General features: G+C 36.8%; 1 long non-coding RNA gene across 1 annotated transcript; it reads right to left on the bottom strand.

Annotated features, from left to right (window-relative positions):
• Positions 1-274: 274 nt before the first annotated feature.
• LOC123609844 lies at positions 275-13,190 on the bottom strand. The gene is made up of 3 exons (XR_006717992.1): positions 13,082-13,190; positions 5,813-5,816; positions 275-285 (listed from the first exon to the last, which is right to left on the bottom strand). It is a non-coding gene; the product is annotated as an uncharacterized LOC123609844 (long non-coding RNA).
• Between the last annotated feature and the right edge of the window lie 527 nt (positions 13,191-13,717).

Below are 13,717 nucleotides of genomic sequence, written 5' to 3'. Positions count from 1 at the left end.
TGGAAATGACTATAAGAAGGATATTTTGGTGCCCAGTTTGGGCGCTTAAAACTTCCATGAAACTTAAATAATTTCTTGACTAATTACATACTTATGATTATGCCCTCATCAAATATGGGGAATCCCTTCAGGTTATCCAGTACAATTATAAAAGGTCTATTTAATAAATGACTAATGTGAGATAACAGTATAATTTTTAATGAAGAATCAAGCCATATGGAAACTTTATCACTAGAAAGGATACTTGCTTAAAATCACTATTTAACTGTACTAAGGAGATACAGCCTGAAAATCATGCTAGGGCAAAAAAACTATGTGATTAATTCTTCCTTAGAACAATTTAAATTAAAAAAAAGTTACTCAACATCTAAGACATGAAAAAAATGTGCAATCAATGGAATTTATACCCACAATTCAACAAACTTAGAAAATAAAATCTTTTATTAATATTCCTGAAGTCAGTGCTAATAATATATATTATATATATAATACTTATTAATATTTCTGGGTCACAGTACATCACTCTGTCACCAAATGTAACCACTGTCCTGAATTTGTTTTTCATTCCTTTGCATTTAATATTTAAATATGTATCATTACCAATACATAGTATTATTTCCCTGTTTTTAACTGTATATAAATGTTTTATACTGTGTGTATTTTTGGAAACTATTCTCTTACTCAACATTATGTTGGAGTCATTGATGCATACAGGCACACATAGCTCTAGTTAATTTATGAGAACGTACATGTATACTGTAAACCCAATTGTACTGTATATGTGCATTTGTTCGATCATCAACAATTCATCGAAACATTGCACTGTTTGAGGTGCTGGGGATATAACACCTAGCTTTTATAAACTTTACATTCTATTCGGAAGAGTCAGTAACGAAAAGAATAAACAAGGAAATACATGGTGTATTAGATGGAGGTAGCAATATGAAGAAAAAGCCGGAGGGGGAAAGAAATGGCAGAGAAGTGGACTGCCATTAAAAATTTTTTTTTTTTTAACGTTTATTTATTTTTGAGACAGAGAGAGACGGAGCATGAACGGGGGAGGGGCAGAGAGAGAGGGAGACACAGAATCGGAAACAGGCTCCAGGCTCTGAGCCATCAGCCCAGAGCCCGACGCGGGGCTCGAACTCACGGACCGCGAGATCGTGACCTGGCTGAAGTCGGGCGCTCAACCGACTGCGCCACCCAGGCGCCCCAGGACTGCCATTTTAAATAGGAATGCAAGGTCACTTAGATGGTGACGGTTGAGTAAAGATCTGAAAGAGGTGAGGAAGCAAGTCATGTACATGTCTGTAGGAAGAATGTTATGGACAGAAGAAGCAGAAAGTATAAATATCCTGAGGCAAGGGCATAGCAGGTGTATTCCTGTAACAGTAAAAAGGTTTGGTGGCTGGAATAACATTGGGACAATTGGTAGCTAGTTCATTTATCTCTGCTTTAACCTTTATGATTTCCTTCCTCTGCTTACTTTGGGTTTAGTTTGCTCTGTTTTTAATTTCTTAAGATGCAAGTTTAGGTTGTCGATTTGAGATTTTTCTTCTTTTTGACATAGGTATTTACTTCTATAAATTTTCCTCTAGCACTGCACTTACTACATGCCAGAAGTTTTGGTATATTGTTTTTGTGTTTTCATTCAACTCAAAGTATTTACTAATTTCTTTTGTGATTTCAGTTTGACCCATTGTTATTCAGGAACCTGTTGCTTCATTTACATTTGTCTCTAAATTTCCTAGATTTCACTCTGTTACTGATTTCTTTGTGATTGCATTTCCTTATGAACAGAAAATACATGCTGTTTGATTTCAATCTTTATAGATTTATTAAAACTTTTTAACTGGCCTGCCATATCATCTATCCTGGAAGATATTTCATGTGCTTTTATAGAATGTGTTTTCTGCTATGGGTGAGTGGAATTTTCTATGAACATCTGTTAGGTTTCGTTGGCTTATAGTCTCATTCAAGTCTGTACTTTGTGGTCGACCTTCTATCTAGATGTTCTACCCATTATTGAAAGTAGGATATTGAAATTTCCAACTATTTTGTTTTGTTACCTATTTCTTATTTCAGTTCTGCCAGTTTTGCTTCATACTATCTCTTCCTTTTGATAAGAGCCTTTGCTCCATTTAATTTAATTACTGCTATGAGAATTTGTCTGTTATCTGGCCATTTTCTATATCTCTTAATTAGTAGCCTATTGCTGTGAAAACAAATGGTCACAAACTTTGGTGGCTTAAAATAATGCAAATTTATTATCCTGGGGTTTGTGGATCAGAAACATGAAATGGGTGTCACTGGGCTAAAATCAAGGGGTTGACAGACCTTCATTTGTTCTGGGGGCTCCAGAGGAGAATCCATTCCTTGCCTTTTTCCATCTTGTCTAGGTTTTTCATGTTTTTTGGCTCATGGCCTCAGTCTCTCTTCAAAGCCAGCAATGACCATCTGAGTCCTTGTCATATCAAATCACTCTGACTTCTGTTACTGTCATCATATACACTTTCCTGATTCTTCTACTTCTTTCTTCCAACTTTCAAGGACTCTTGTGATTATATTTGGCTCACCGGATAGGATAATTTTCTTATTTAAAGGTCGCCTGATTACCAACCTTAATTCCACTTGGAATCATAATTTCTCCGTACCTTATGTTACAGAACATACTCAAAGACCGTGGGCCTTAGGACATGGACATCTTTAGGGGGACATTATTCTGCCTACCACAGTGTCTAAAACTTTTTTCTTCCTCTATTCCCTCATTATCTTATCTTTTGTATTTAATAGATAAGATATTCTCTAGTATACCATTTTAGTCTCCGTATAATTCTTTTCATTATATTTTAAAGTTTATTTTCTTAGTGTTTGCCCTGGAGATCACAAAGAACATTTTAATATATAGTAGTCTGGCTCAGATTAATACTAAATAAATTTCATTGTCTTCATGCTATTATTGTTGCACAAATTACACCTTACCCATTATAAGCATGTCAACATACTTTTATGATCACTTTATGCACTCTTTTATTTTTATTTATTTATTTATTTATAACATAATTTATTATATTAAATAATATAATATTATTTATAATATTTTAATGTATAATATAATATAATATAATATATAATAATATATATTGGGGGTATAATATAATAATATATATATTGGGGGTAGATTACTGTGATTCATTGCTTGTAGACAATACCCAGTGCTCATCCCAACAAGTGCCCTCCTCAATGCCCGTCACCCATTTTCCCCTCTCCAACCACCCCCCACCCCCCATCAACCCTCAGTTTTTTCTCCGGATTTAAGAGTCTCTTATGATTTGGCTCCCTCCCTCTCTGTTTGTAACTATTTTTTTTCCCTTCCCTTCCCTCATGGTCTTCTGTTAAGTTTCTCAAGTTCCACATGAGTGAAAACATATATCTGTCTTTGTCTGACTGACTTATTTCACTTAGCATAATACCCTCCAGTCCTATCCACATTGCTGCAGATGGCAGGATTTCATTTTTCTCATTGCCAGGTAGTATTCCATTGCATATATAAACCACATATTCCTTATCTATTCATCAGTTGATGGACATTTCCATAATCTGGTTATTGTTGAAAGTGATGCTATAAACATTAGGGTACTTGTGCCCCTATGAATCAGCACTCCTGTATCCTTTGGATAAATTCCTAGCAGTGCTATTGCTGGGTCATACAGTTCTATTTTTAATTTTTTGAGGAACCTCCACACTGTTTTCCAGAGCAGCTATACCAGTTTGCATTCCCATCAATAGTGCACTGTCTTTTAAAAAAATTTTTTTAAACCTTTTTTTTTTAATGTTTATTTACTTTTGACAGAGAGAGAGACAGAACATGAGCGGGGGAGGGGCAGAGAGAGAGGGAGACACAGAATCCAAAGCAGGCTCCAGGCTCTGAGCTCTCAGCACAGAGCCCAACGCGGGGCTCGAACTCACAAACTGTGAGATCATGACCTGAGCCGAAGTCGGTTGCTCAACCGACTGAGCCACCCAGGTGCCCCTAAAAAATTTTTTAATGTTTATTTATTTTTCAGAGAGAGAGACAGAGTGTGAGTGGGGGAAGGGCAGAGAGAGAGAAAGGGAGACACAGAATCAGAAGCACGCTCCTGTGCTGACAGCTCAGAGCCTGATGTGGGGCTCAAACTCAAGAACCTTAAGATCATGACCTGAGCTGAAGTCAGATGCTTAACTGACTGAGCCACCTAGGTGCCCCAGTGCACTGTCTTTTAAATTAGAAGAGATACAAAGAAAAACACATGCTTACTTTCATTTATATTTTCCTATATGGTTACCTTTACCTTTATTACTTTATGTGGATTTGATTTATTATCTCGTGCCCTTTCATGTTACCTCAGTGGTTCCCTCTAGTATTTCTTGTAAGGCAGGTCTGCTGCTAACAAATTCCCCACTTCTGTTTGTCTGTGTATGCCCAATTTCTCTTTCAGTATCGAAGTTATTTCACTGCCTGTGGCCTTCCTGTCTTCTGCTGAAAAATCAGCTGTTAATCTTTTTTTTTTTTTTTAAGTTTGTTTATTTATTTTGAGAGAGTGAGGGGTAGGGACAGAGAGCGAGAGAGAATCCCAAGCACTCACAATGTGAAGCCTGATGTGGGGCTTGAACCCACAAACTATGGGACAACGCCCCGAGCCGAGATCAAGAGTCAGATGCTTAACCGACTGAGCCACCCAGGCTTCCCAATCAGCTGTTAATCTTATTGAGGATCTCTTGTACATGACAAATTGCCTTTCTTAGCTGCTTCAAGATGTTCTTTTTGTCTTTGACAGTTTGATTATAATGTTTAGATGTTTATCTCTGAGTTATTTGGAATTTGTTCAGCTTTTTACATGTGTAGATTAATCTTTTTTCATTGTATCTGGCCAGCTTTGAGCCGTTCTATCTTGAAATATGTTTTCTGCCCCTTCTTCCTTTTCCTCTGGTATTCTTATGTGCATGTTGCTCTGTTTGCTTATGTTCCACGGGTCTCTGATGCTTCGTTCACTTTTCCTCCTTTTTTCTTCATATCACTACTGAATAATTTCGACTGGCCTCTATTGAAGTTTGCTGATTTCTCCTGCCAGCTCAGATCTGCTGCTGAGAGCCTCTGGTGAATTTCTTATTTCAATACTTTTTAATTCCAAAATTTCTACATTTTTTTTCTTACAGTTTCTGTCTCTTTATTAATATTCTCTGGTGAGACAGTAATTTCATACCTCCTTCAGTTATTTAGACATGGTTTACTTTACATCTTCGGACATATTTATAGTAGCTAATTAAAGACATTGCCTAGTAAATCCATTGTCTGGTCTTCATTAGGGACAGTTTCTAAAGACAGCTTTTCTTCTTTGTATATGGGCAATATGTTTCTGTTTCTCTGCATGTCTCTATCTTTTTTTTTTTTTTTTTTTGGTTAAAACTGGTTATTTAAAATAATATAATGTGGCAACTCCGAAAATCAGATTTCTTCCCTACCCAAGGTTTGTTTTTGATGTCTGGTTAGTAACTTTTCTTTTTTAAAATTAATTTTGTTAATAGTTTTCTTTTTCTTTTTTTCTTTTCTTTTCTTTTTTTTTTTTTTGAGAGACAGAGAGAGAGACAGAGAGACAGAGCATGAGCAGGGGAGGGGCAGACAGAGGGAGACACAGAGTCTGAAGCAGCTGCAGGTTCCAAGCTGTCAGCAGAGCTCAATGTGGGGCTCAAACCCACAGACCGTGAGATCATGACCTGAGCCAAAGTCGGATGCTTAACCGACTGAGCCACCCAGGCACCCCAGTTTCATAACTTTTCTAATGAATTCTGTAAAGTATGTATTCTTTGCCACTTGTGGTCACTGAAGCCTCTGTTCAGTTAACCTAGGGGTCAGTTAATGATTACACAGAGATTTCTTTAAATGCTAGAACCAGTAAGTCTCCCAGGATTTACCAAGGGGTTCTGTGTGTTTGTGTTGGGCATGTCTTTATTCCTAAGGCAGCTTACTCTACCCCAGCCTCCAATTCCTGCTTGGGCAGAGCCTCAAGGAGATGAATTTTTCTCTGAGTCTGTGCATAGCCTTGACATGCATGTGACTTATAAATTCCCAGAAACCTTTGAGGATTTTCAAAACCCTCTATAAATATTCACTTCTTTCCAATGTTTCCTTTTAAGTTTTTTGGCCACTTTTTTTTGGTCCCAACTCTTGGGACCACCTCAGACTGCTGTAATATTAAGCAATTGCTACCAATTGTCTTGGAAAATGGGCAAAGTGGGAAAAGCTGTTCACACTGGCTGAGCTCTGAATCAGGCCAAATAAAAACAAACCCTACAAGTAGGTGGTTCTTAAGAACTGCCAGACAGTCAAATATTGGTGATTCTCCAGGGATGGGCCCTGAAAAGAACTTCAAACCTGTTCTGTTTGCTGTAGTGGCTGCTAAGCTGTTCATTTTTACTGCAATTTTTAAAAAGAAATATGCTAATTTTAATTGTGACTTGTGACTATTGTATTTGTTTTGAAATGTTTAATAATACCACCCCATGTTTTACTTACAAAACTTCAGTCCACCTTTTGCTACAAACCTCATTGGAGACTATTAAGTATATATATGTTTTGTATGAGATTTACTGTTTATTCATATGAATCAATAAGGAAGCAAAGCCACCTTCCCCCTACCCATCTCCCACAGACACACCTTTCCAGTTTTAAAATGTATTTTATAAAAGCTCTTTATATTTTTTCTCCTGGGAAAGAGATCCATATCCAGTTAACCCACCAATAGGTTTTCAGGGCTATTGTAGAACTTTGGGGGGGGGGTGAAACTGGATGAGAGCAAGTTAAAAAGCCCCAAAGTTCACTACTCTTACTAAGATTCAGCCACTTTTTGAATAAATCTGCAGACTCTTGCAAGCCTTGGGTGAATTTTCAAAGTTCTGAAAGTATTGATTTTTAACACTTTTGGCCAATGCTCTCATTGTTTTTATGGAGAAACAGATTTTCAGAGGTCCTTACCTTGCCATTCTGGAAGTCAAAACTTGGCCCATGTAAAAAAATTTTTGCTTTCTTGTTTTTGAGTTGTAAGTGGTCTTCCCATGTTCCGACACAAGCCCAGTGTCTGATATATGCATTTCATACATTTTGTCCCAGTCTGTATTTTGCTATTTTACTAATCATGTTCTTCCATGAGCAAAAATTTTAACATTGATGTAGTCCAAGTTATCTTTGGTTAATTTTCTTTTATGATTCTGGCTTTAGGGGGGTGGTGTTATCTAAGAAAACTTTTGCTACTCCAAGTTTGCCAGGATTTTCTCCTGTTTCTTTTTTGAATTTTTTTTTTAGTTTTTATTTTTATTTTACATTTAAGCTCATCATCCATTTCACGTTAATTTTTGTGCATTATGTTAAGGTAAGGATTTATGTTTTCTTTCTTTCTGTATGGGTATCTCCTTTTTTGTTTTACAAAAAAATTGACCGTTAAGATACGTGCAGAATCACTACAAATGAGAACAAATTTCTGCTTCTTTCGTATCCTTAAATGAATTAAATAGATTCCTTCTCCACCTAATCACTTTTATTTCACCCTGGAGAGTGCCATATTCAATATGGCAAATGTCCTCTATCTCTCTGACCACATTGCGGTCTGTTACCTCTGCTGACATCACTGTCATTACTCTTCGGAGATTACAGGACTGCCCACATGTTCACATTTATAGAACTTTATAATAAAATTCTGTGAGCCATGGTTATCATTCATAGTGCATAACTGTGATCTTATTGTCTTAATTTGCTTGTTTAGGACCTACTAGTATAAAAATACTTTTGGTTCTACCTGATGTCAGCCTGAATTTAGATGATTACATTCACTATAAGTGCCCTCTGCTCCACAAAATGTGGAAATGTCAAAAGTGAAAAAAGCATATATGGAAATGGATAGTAACTTCATTTCTCTCTACCTTCCACTCCCCCTTCCCAGCCCAAAGGAAAAAAAAAATCCATTCCACTCTTTCTGAATTTGTCAGGTCAACCTGAATTATATAGGACTAAAATGCCTATTTGTGAATCATGGTTGGCCACCCTCCCCAAGTTCATTAACATCTATCGTATTTAACAATGAACACTTCTTTGACTCTGGTCTCCCTTCCAGGCTGTGCAAGATATTTCTAATTTCAAAAACATATTCTGACAAAGCATAAAATTAGAATTTTCTAAAATTAAAGTAATAAAATGTGAAAGAAACTCTGCGGGTCAGAATATATGAAGAGGGGCACCTGGGTGGCTCAGTCTAAGTGTCTGACTCTTGATCTTGGCTTAGATCATGATCTCACAGTTTGTGGGATGGAGTCCCGCATTGGGCTATGTGCTGACAGAGCAGAGTCTGTTTGGGATTCTCTCTCCCTCTCTTTCTGCACCCCTCCCCCAACTCGTGCTCTCTCTCACTCTCTGTCTCTCCCTGAAAATAAATAAACGTTAAAAAAAAAAAGAACATATGAAGAAAAACTTTGTTAGATATAATATGTTTGAGATAAAGTGACTTGGCAAATAAAAAAATATATGTGGTATAAACTTACAAACCACATAATCAACCACTGAGTTGAAACACCTTTCTCAGCTTTTAAAATATTCCTTAATAGATAGAAGGGAATGAACAGATGAAAGCTAAGAAAAGTCAAGGCAGATGGAATATAGACTTGTAAAGACAGAACACTGAAGAATTTATACCATGGCAACGTTTGTCTTTTTTTTTTTTTACACAGAATAATCTGGAGGCAAAGAGGCATTAAAGCAAAAATATAATAGTGAATCGTAGAGAGAGACTTCAAGACTGACATAAGAGGGCTAAACCCAAGGCTCACATGGATTCCTCAGGCAAGAATTGGAGCTGTCTGAAATAAAAGCAGAAGGGGTGAAGAGTTTTGCAGGAAAGGCTGAGAGTAGGCTGGCCAGTTTCCTTGATGTACTCTTGCCTCTGGTCAAAAAACAACTGGAAGGGAAAAACATTTCCTATATCTAAAAGTAAGGCGTTCTTATAATAGTCTACTTTCATTCTTCTACCCTGGGAAGTTCTTTCATTTGCCAAACACTGTACTTCTCCCTGTTGAGATCTTAACTGCCATTGGGATAACATGATAAAAATGTTCCTGCAGGCAATTCTTTTGAAGCAAAACCAAACCAAACTAAACTAAAATAAGGGTCGCATATTTCCACGGGTACATGTTTACTTTGCTTTCACTTTTAGGCCCTGTATTATCCACGCCAGCTGTGTTTTAATAGCCAAGATTGCGCTTACTTATAATGCAACATATAACTTCACTGAGGGCGAAAGGTTGCTTTTAAGTGTATCAGTCTGGGAAGAGAGACAGTGAGAGCTGTATTGACTCATGATGCTTCCTGAAGTTACTAGAACAGGGCAAGAAAGATTCACTTATGAATCTGCAGCGCCATGTTTCTTCTGTAACTTACAAATAGAGGTGATTTATTTTTTTTTTAACTGTTAAAAAAGAAAATTCAACTGAGAAAATTTTAAGATTTTATTGGTTTTATTTATTCAATGATTCATAAGTCAGGCAGTATCCCGTCTAGCAGATAGAAAGGAGCTCCGGGAACTGCAGGAAATGAAAGACTCTTATAGGCAGAAGGGAGCAGGAAGACAGAAGTCATAGTAGGCAAAAATTGGTTATTGTAAGGTTACCGTCTGTTAAAGGATGGCAGGGGTACATTGGTAGTTAAGTGGATTACCTAAGTAATCAGTGCTGATCACGGGATTCCTGATTGACTGGTGTAAGGTTCCATTTCTGGGAGAGCAGAAAATCTGTCTTGGCTTGGTGATGTGGAGCTTAGAGTAAGCAACTTCATTTGGGGTCTGTTGTCTTGTTGTTAACAAATGCATAAGATTAGGCACACAGAGGAAATTTCTTTTGTAACCCAGAAATGAGCTGGAGCCCCCTTGTCTCTCTAAGTCTAATATCTTCAGATCTCTTTTGGGACTTATCCACAATAAAGTATTATCCACAATAGCTAGAAGCTTACCCTCTCTTCTGTGCCAGACTCCTTGACTCATATATACTGGTTTGTTTTGTTAATAGCAGCCCAGACATAGGTCTTAGTCTTTTCACATTTTTCCATAAGAAATCAGCACATGGCCTTTTGTGAGACTGATATTCCTCACTGAAGGGAGGACAGGAATGGGTCACCTTTGAATGTATGACTTTCACTGTCTCATTGAGTCTCTCTCCCCTTTGGCCCTTTTGTGCCTGCTTCTCTCCCTCTCAGATTGGCCATTTCTCCTTGGGTGACTACAGATTTTTCCTTCTCCTTAGCCCTCTCCAGTTTCTACTCAAATTTGCACGGTCAGATCCATCAGCCATTTCTCTTCATAGAACCCACGCCACCTAAAAGACATTTGTGTTATACGTGGTGAAAGCATTCCAGCAAGACCCTTAGACACGAAAGCATATTCAATGGAATCTGAAAATATGAGAATAGATAAATCTGGAAACCAGCCTCAGTCAGCACTATTGGCCTCAGCATTTTACCAGTTGTTGGATAAGTGGATGTTTATAAGATCATCCATATGTTTAAGCTACTATATTCCAATACTTTTTTAAATTGAGGTATAATCGAGATATAACATCATATTGGTTTCAGGTGTGTGACATAATGATTTGATATTTGTATTGCAGAAGGATCACCATATTAAGTTCAGTTAACATACGTCACCATGCATAGTCACAAAGTTTTTTGTCTTGTGATGAAAATTTTTAAGATCTACTCTCTCAGCAACTTTCAAATATGCAATGCAGTATCATGAACTGTAGTCACCATGGTGTACCTTATATCCCCATGACTTATTTCTTAGGTAAGAGTAAATTTGTACCTTTTGACTCCATTTTTCAGTTCACATCCCACCCCCTGCTTCTGGCAACCACCAGTCTGTTCTCTGTATTTATGAGCTTGGTTTGGTGTTTTTGTTGCTAATGTTTTATTTTGTTTTTTAGGTTATATATATACATATATGAGATCAGACTGTGTTTGTCATTCTCTGTCTGATTCATTTCACTTAGCATAACACCCTCAAGATCCATCCCTCTTGTCACAAATGGCAAGATTTCATTTTTTCCCATGATTGAATTAGCTAGTATATGTACCACAATTTCTTCTTGCATTCATCCACTGGTGGACACTTACACTATCTCCGTGCCTTGGCTACTGTGAATAATGCTGCAGTGAACATGTGGGTGATTATATCTGTTTGAATTAGTGTTTTCATTTTCTTTGGATAAATACCAGAAGTGGAATTGCCGGATCATATGGTATTTCCATTCTTAGTTTTTGAGAAAATGCCATGTTGTTTTCCATAGTGGTTGCATCAATTTACATTCTCACCAACAGTGTACAAAGGTTCCCTTTTCTCCACATCCTCACCAACACCTGTTATTTCTTGTCTTTTGATAATAACCATTCTAACAGATGTGAGGTGATACCTCAGTGTGATTAGATTCACCTTTCCCTGATGATTTGTAACGTTGAACATCTTTTCATGTACCGTGGCCATCTATATGACTTCTTTGGAAAATGTCTTTTCTGGTCCTCTGCCCACTTTTTAATTGGATTTTTGTTTTTTTACTATTGAGTTGTATGAGTTCTTATATGTTTTAGATATTAGCCCCTTATCAAGATACATGATTTGTAAATATTTTCTCCCATTCGGTAGACTGCCTTTTCATTTTGTTGGCGGTTTCCTTTGTTGTGCAGAAGCTTTCTAGTTGGATATAGTCCCACTTGTTCACTTTTACTCCTGCCTCCAACACATTTTGGGGTAATTAAACAGCCTCTCTATCCTTCTCTAAGAATTCTACTCTCTCCTGCCCCAAGAAGAAGATTGCTGCCCCAAGAAGATTGTAACAGGCACCAGACGTAAACCTTGAGTCAAAGTCAGGTTTATATGTCTTACCACTGATCTTCTAACACCAGGTACAATTCTATCCAAATGTCCACTATTTAATATGTCAGCTGAACATCGGTAGTGCAAACAAGGTAAAGATGTCCTGTTTGAAAACTTTTTTTCATAATTTATAGCATTGAACCAGAAAATCTAGTTACTTCTGCTTGTCTCAAATACTTCATATTTATAATGTATGTCATGACTCGTAGGAAAGAATTCTCTTGAAATAAATGAACCTATATTAAAATGAGTAAGTGGGACCTACCTAAAACTTAGAGAAAAATCTTCATCTCACAATCGAGCAATTCAAGGCAAGTTTGTGTCAGATCACTTAGAAGTTGGATAAATCCTGCCTAGGTAACTCCAGTTGTCATGGTCAAGAATGTACCTGAGGTTTACCATGCTAAATTTAGAAATGCAGACTCAAACTTTTCCAGAATTTCCAATAATCTTGTTTCTACTCCACAGTCATAGACTTTTTGCCTTTGAAATAGTCCCTTAATATAGGATGTGAAGACTATATCTTTCACAGTATCTACTCCCTTTTACAGATCTCATTTTTTTTTTGTAACCAGGTGTTTTTTCTATCAGATTATTTTTAAATCTGTCTTCCTAGATACATGATTAAATTCTCAACCTCTTCTAGTAGAATAGATTTTAGACACTGAAGTATATAACTCAATTGTGCAACTCAGAATTGACCTCTGGGTTTTGTATGTCTCCAGTACAATTATTTAAACTACTTGACATTAAAATATGAAGCCATTCTGTCATTTTTGGGCAATTTCCTGAATAATTTCCAATTTCCAAGCCATTTGTACACAGGAAACTGCTGATTAACAAAGGTTGCACCCAATGAAGTCAGGAGCCTTTCATCTAATTATGAACATTTCTTATTATCATCAATTAAGTCTGCTGTGACCCTGGAACAACTTTTCATATTTGAAAGCAAACTATGGAAAGGCACTAATGGAGACCAAAAGCATCACCAACCTGCCCACGCAACTAATAGTCAAGATCCCTATCAAAATCTCTGCTGCAGAGATCTCTGGAGAGACGTGTTTAAAGTATTACCCATCTAATGACATATATAAGAAGACTATACTTTGAGATTAAATGATAAAAAGCATTATAAATACTAGTTATGGGATGAATAAGTTATGGGGAAGGGGTGTACAGCATAGGAAATGTAGTTAATGGTATTGTAATAGTGTTGTATGGTGACAGATGGTAGCTACACCTGTGAACATAGCATCACTGTATTGCACACGCGAAACTAATGTAACCATGTGTCAACTGTACTTGGATTAAAAAATTTTAACAAATATTAAGTCTTTAAAAAGTATCTACAAAACTTTTGACTCAAACAGATGAAAATGTGAGATTACAAATCCTGAAGGTAACGAGTTAATAGATATATTTTCTCTCATAATGGAGTGCCGTCCAATATCAGTGATACTGATTCAGGATAAAATATTAATTTCTTACTGATCATTTTAGGGAGGCTGACCCAGTTCTATTTCTCTATTTTGAATTTTATTCTGTATTTACTATATGAGTGATAACATCACTGTGTGACTTGTATAGAATTTCCACATTTAATTCCTTTGTATTCTCTTCTTTTTGAGCTCACTTAAACTCTCAAGTGTCTGGGTTTTGGGTATGTTACTGAGCATGTTATTTCCTGGACTTTTATCAATAGCTTTCCTATGACGTGTCTTCTTCCGAGGTCACTTCTGAAGTTCGTTCAAATCTCTTGCTGTTTTGTTACTGTC

Source organism: Leopardus geoffroyi, chromosome B2 (assembly GCF_018350155.1).
Source record: "Leopardus geoffroyi isolate Oge1 chromosome B2, O.geoffroyi_Oge1_pat1.0, whole genome shotgun sequence".
Classification (NCBI taxonomy): domain Eukaryota; kingdom Metazoa; phylum Chordata; class Mammalia; order Carnivora; family Felidae; genus Leopardus; species Leopardus geoffroyi.
This window is presented reverse-complemented; position numbering and strand designations above follow the sequence as displayed.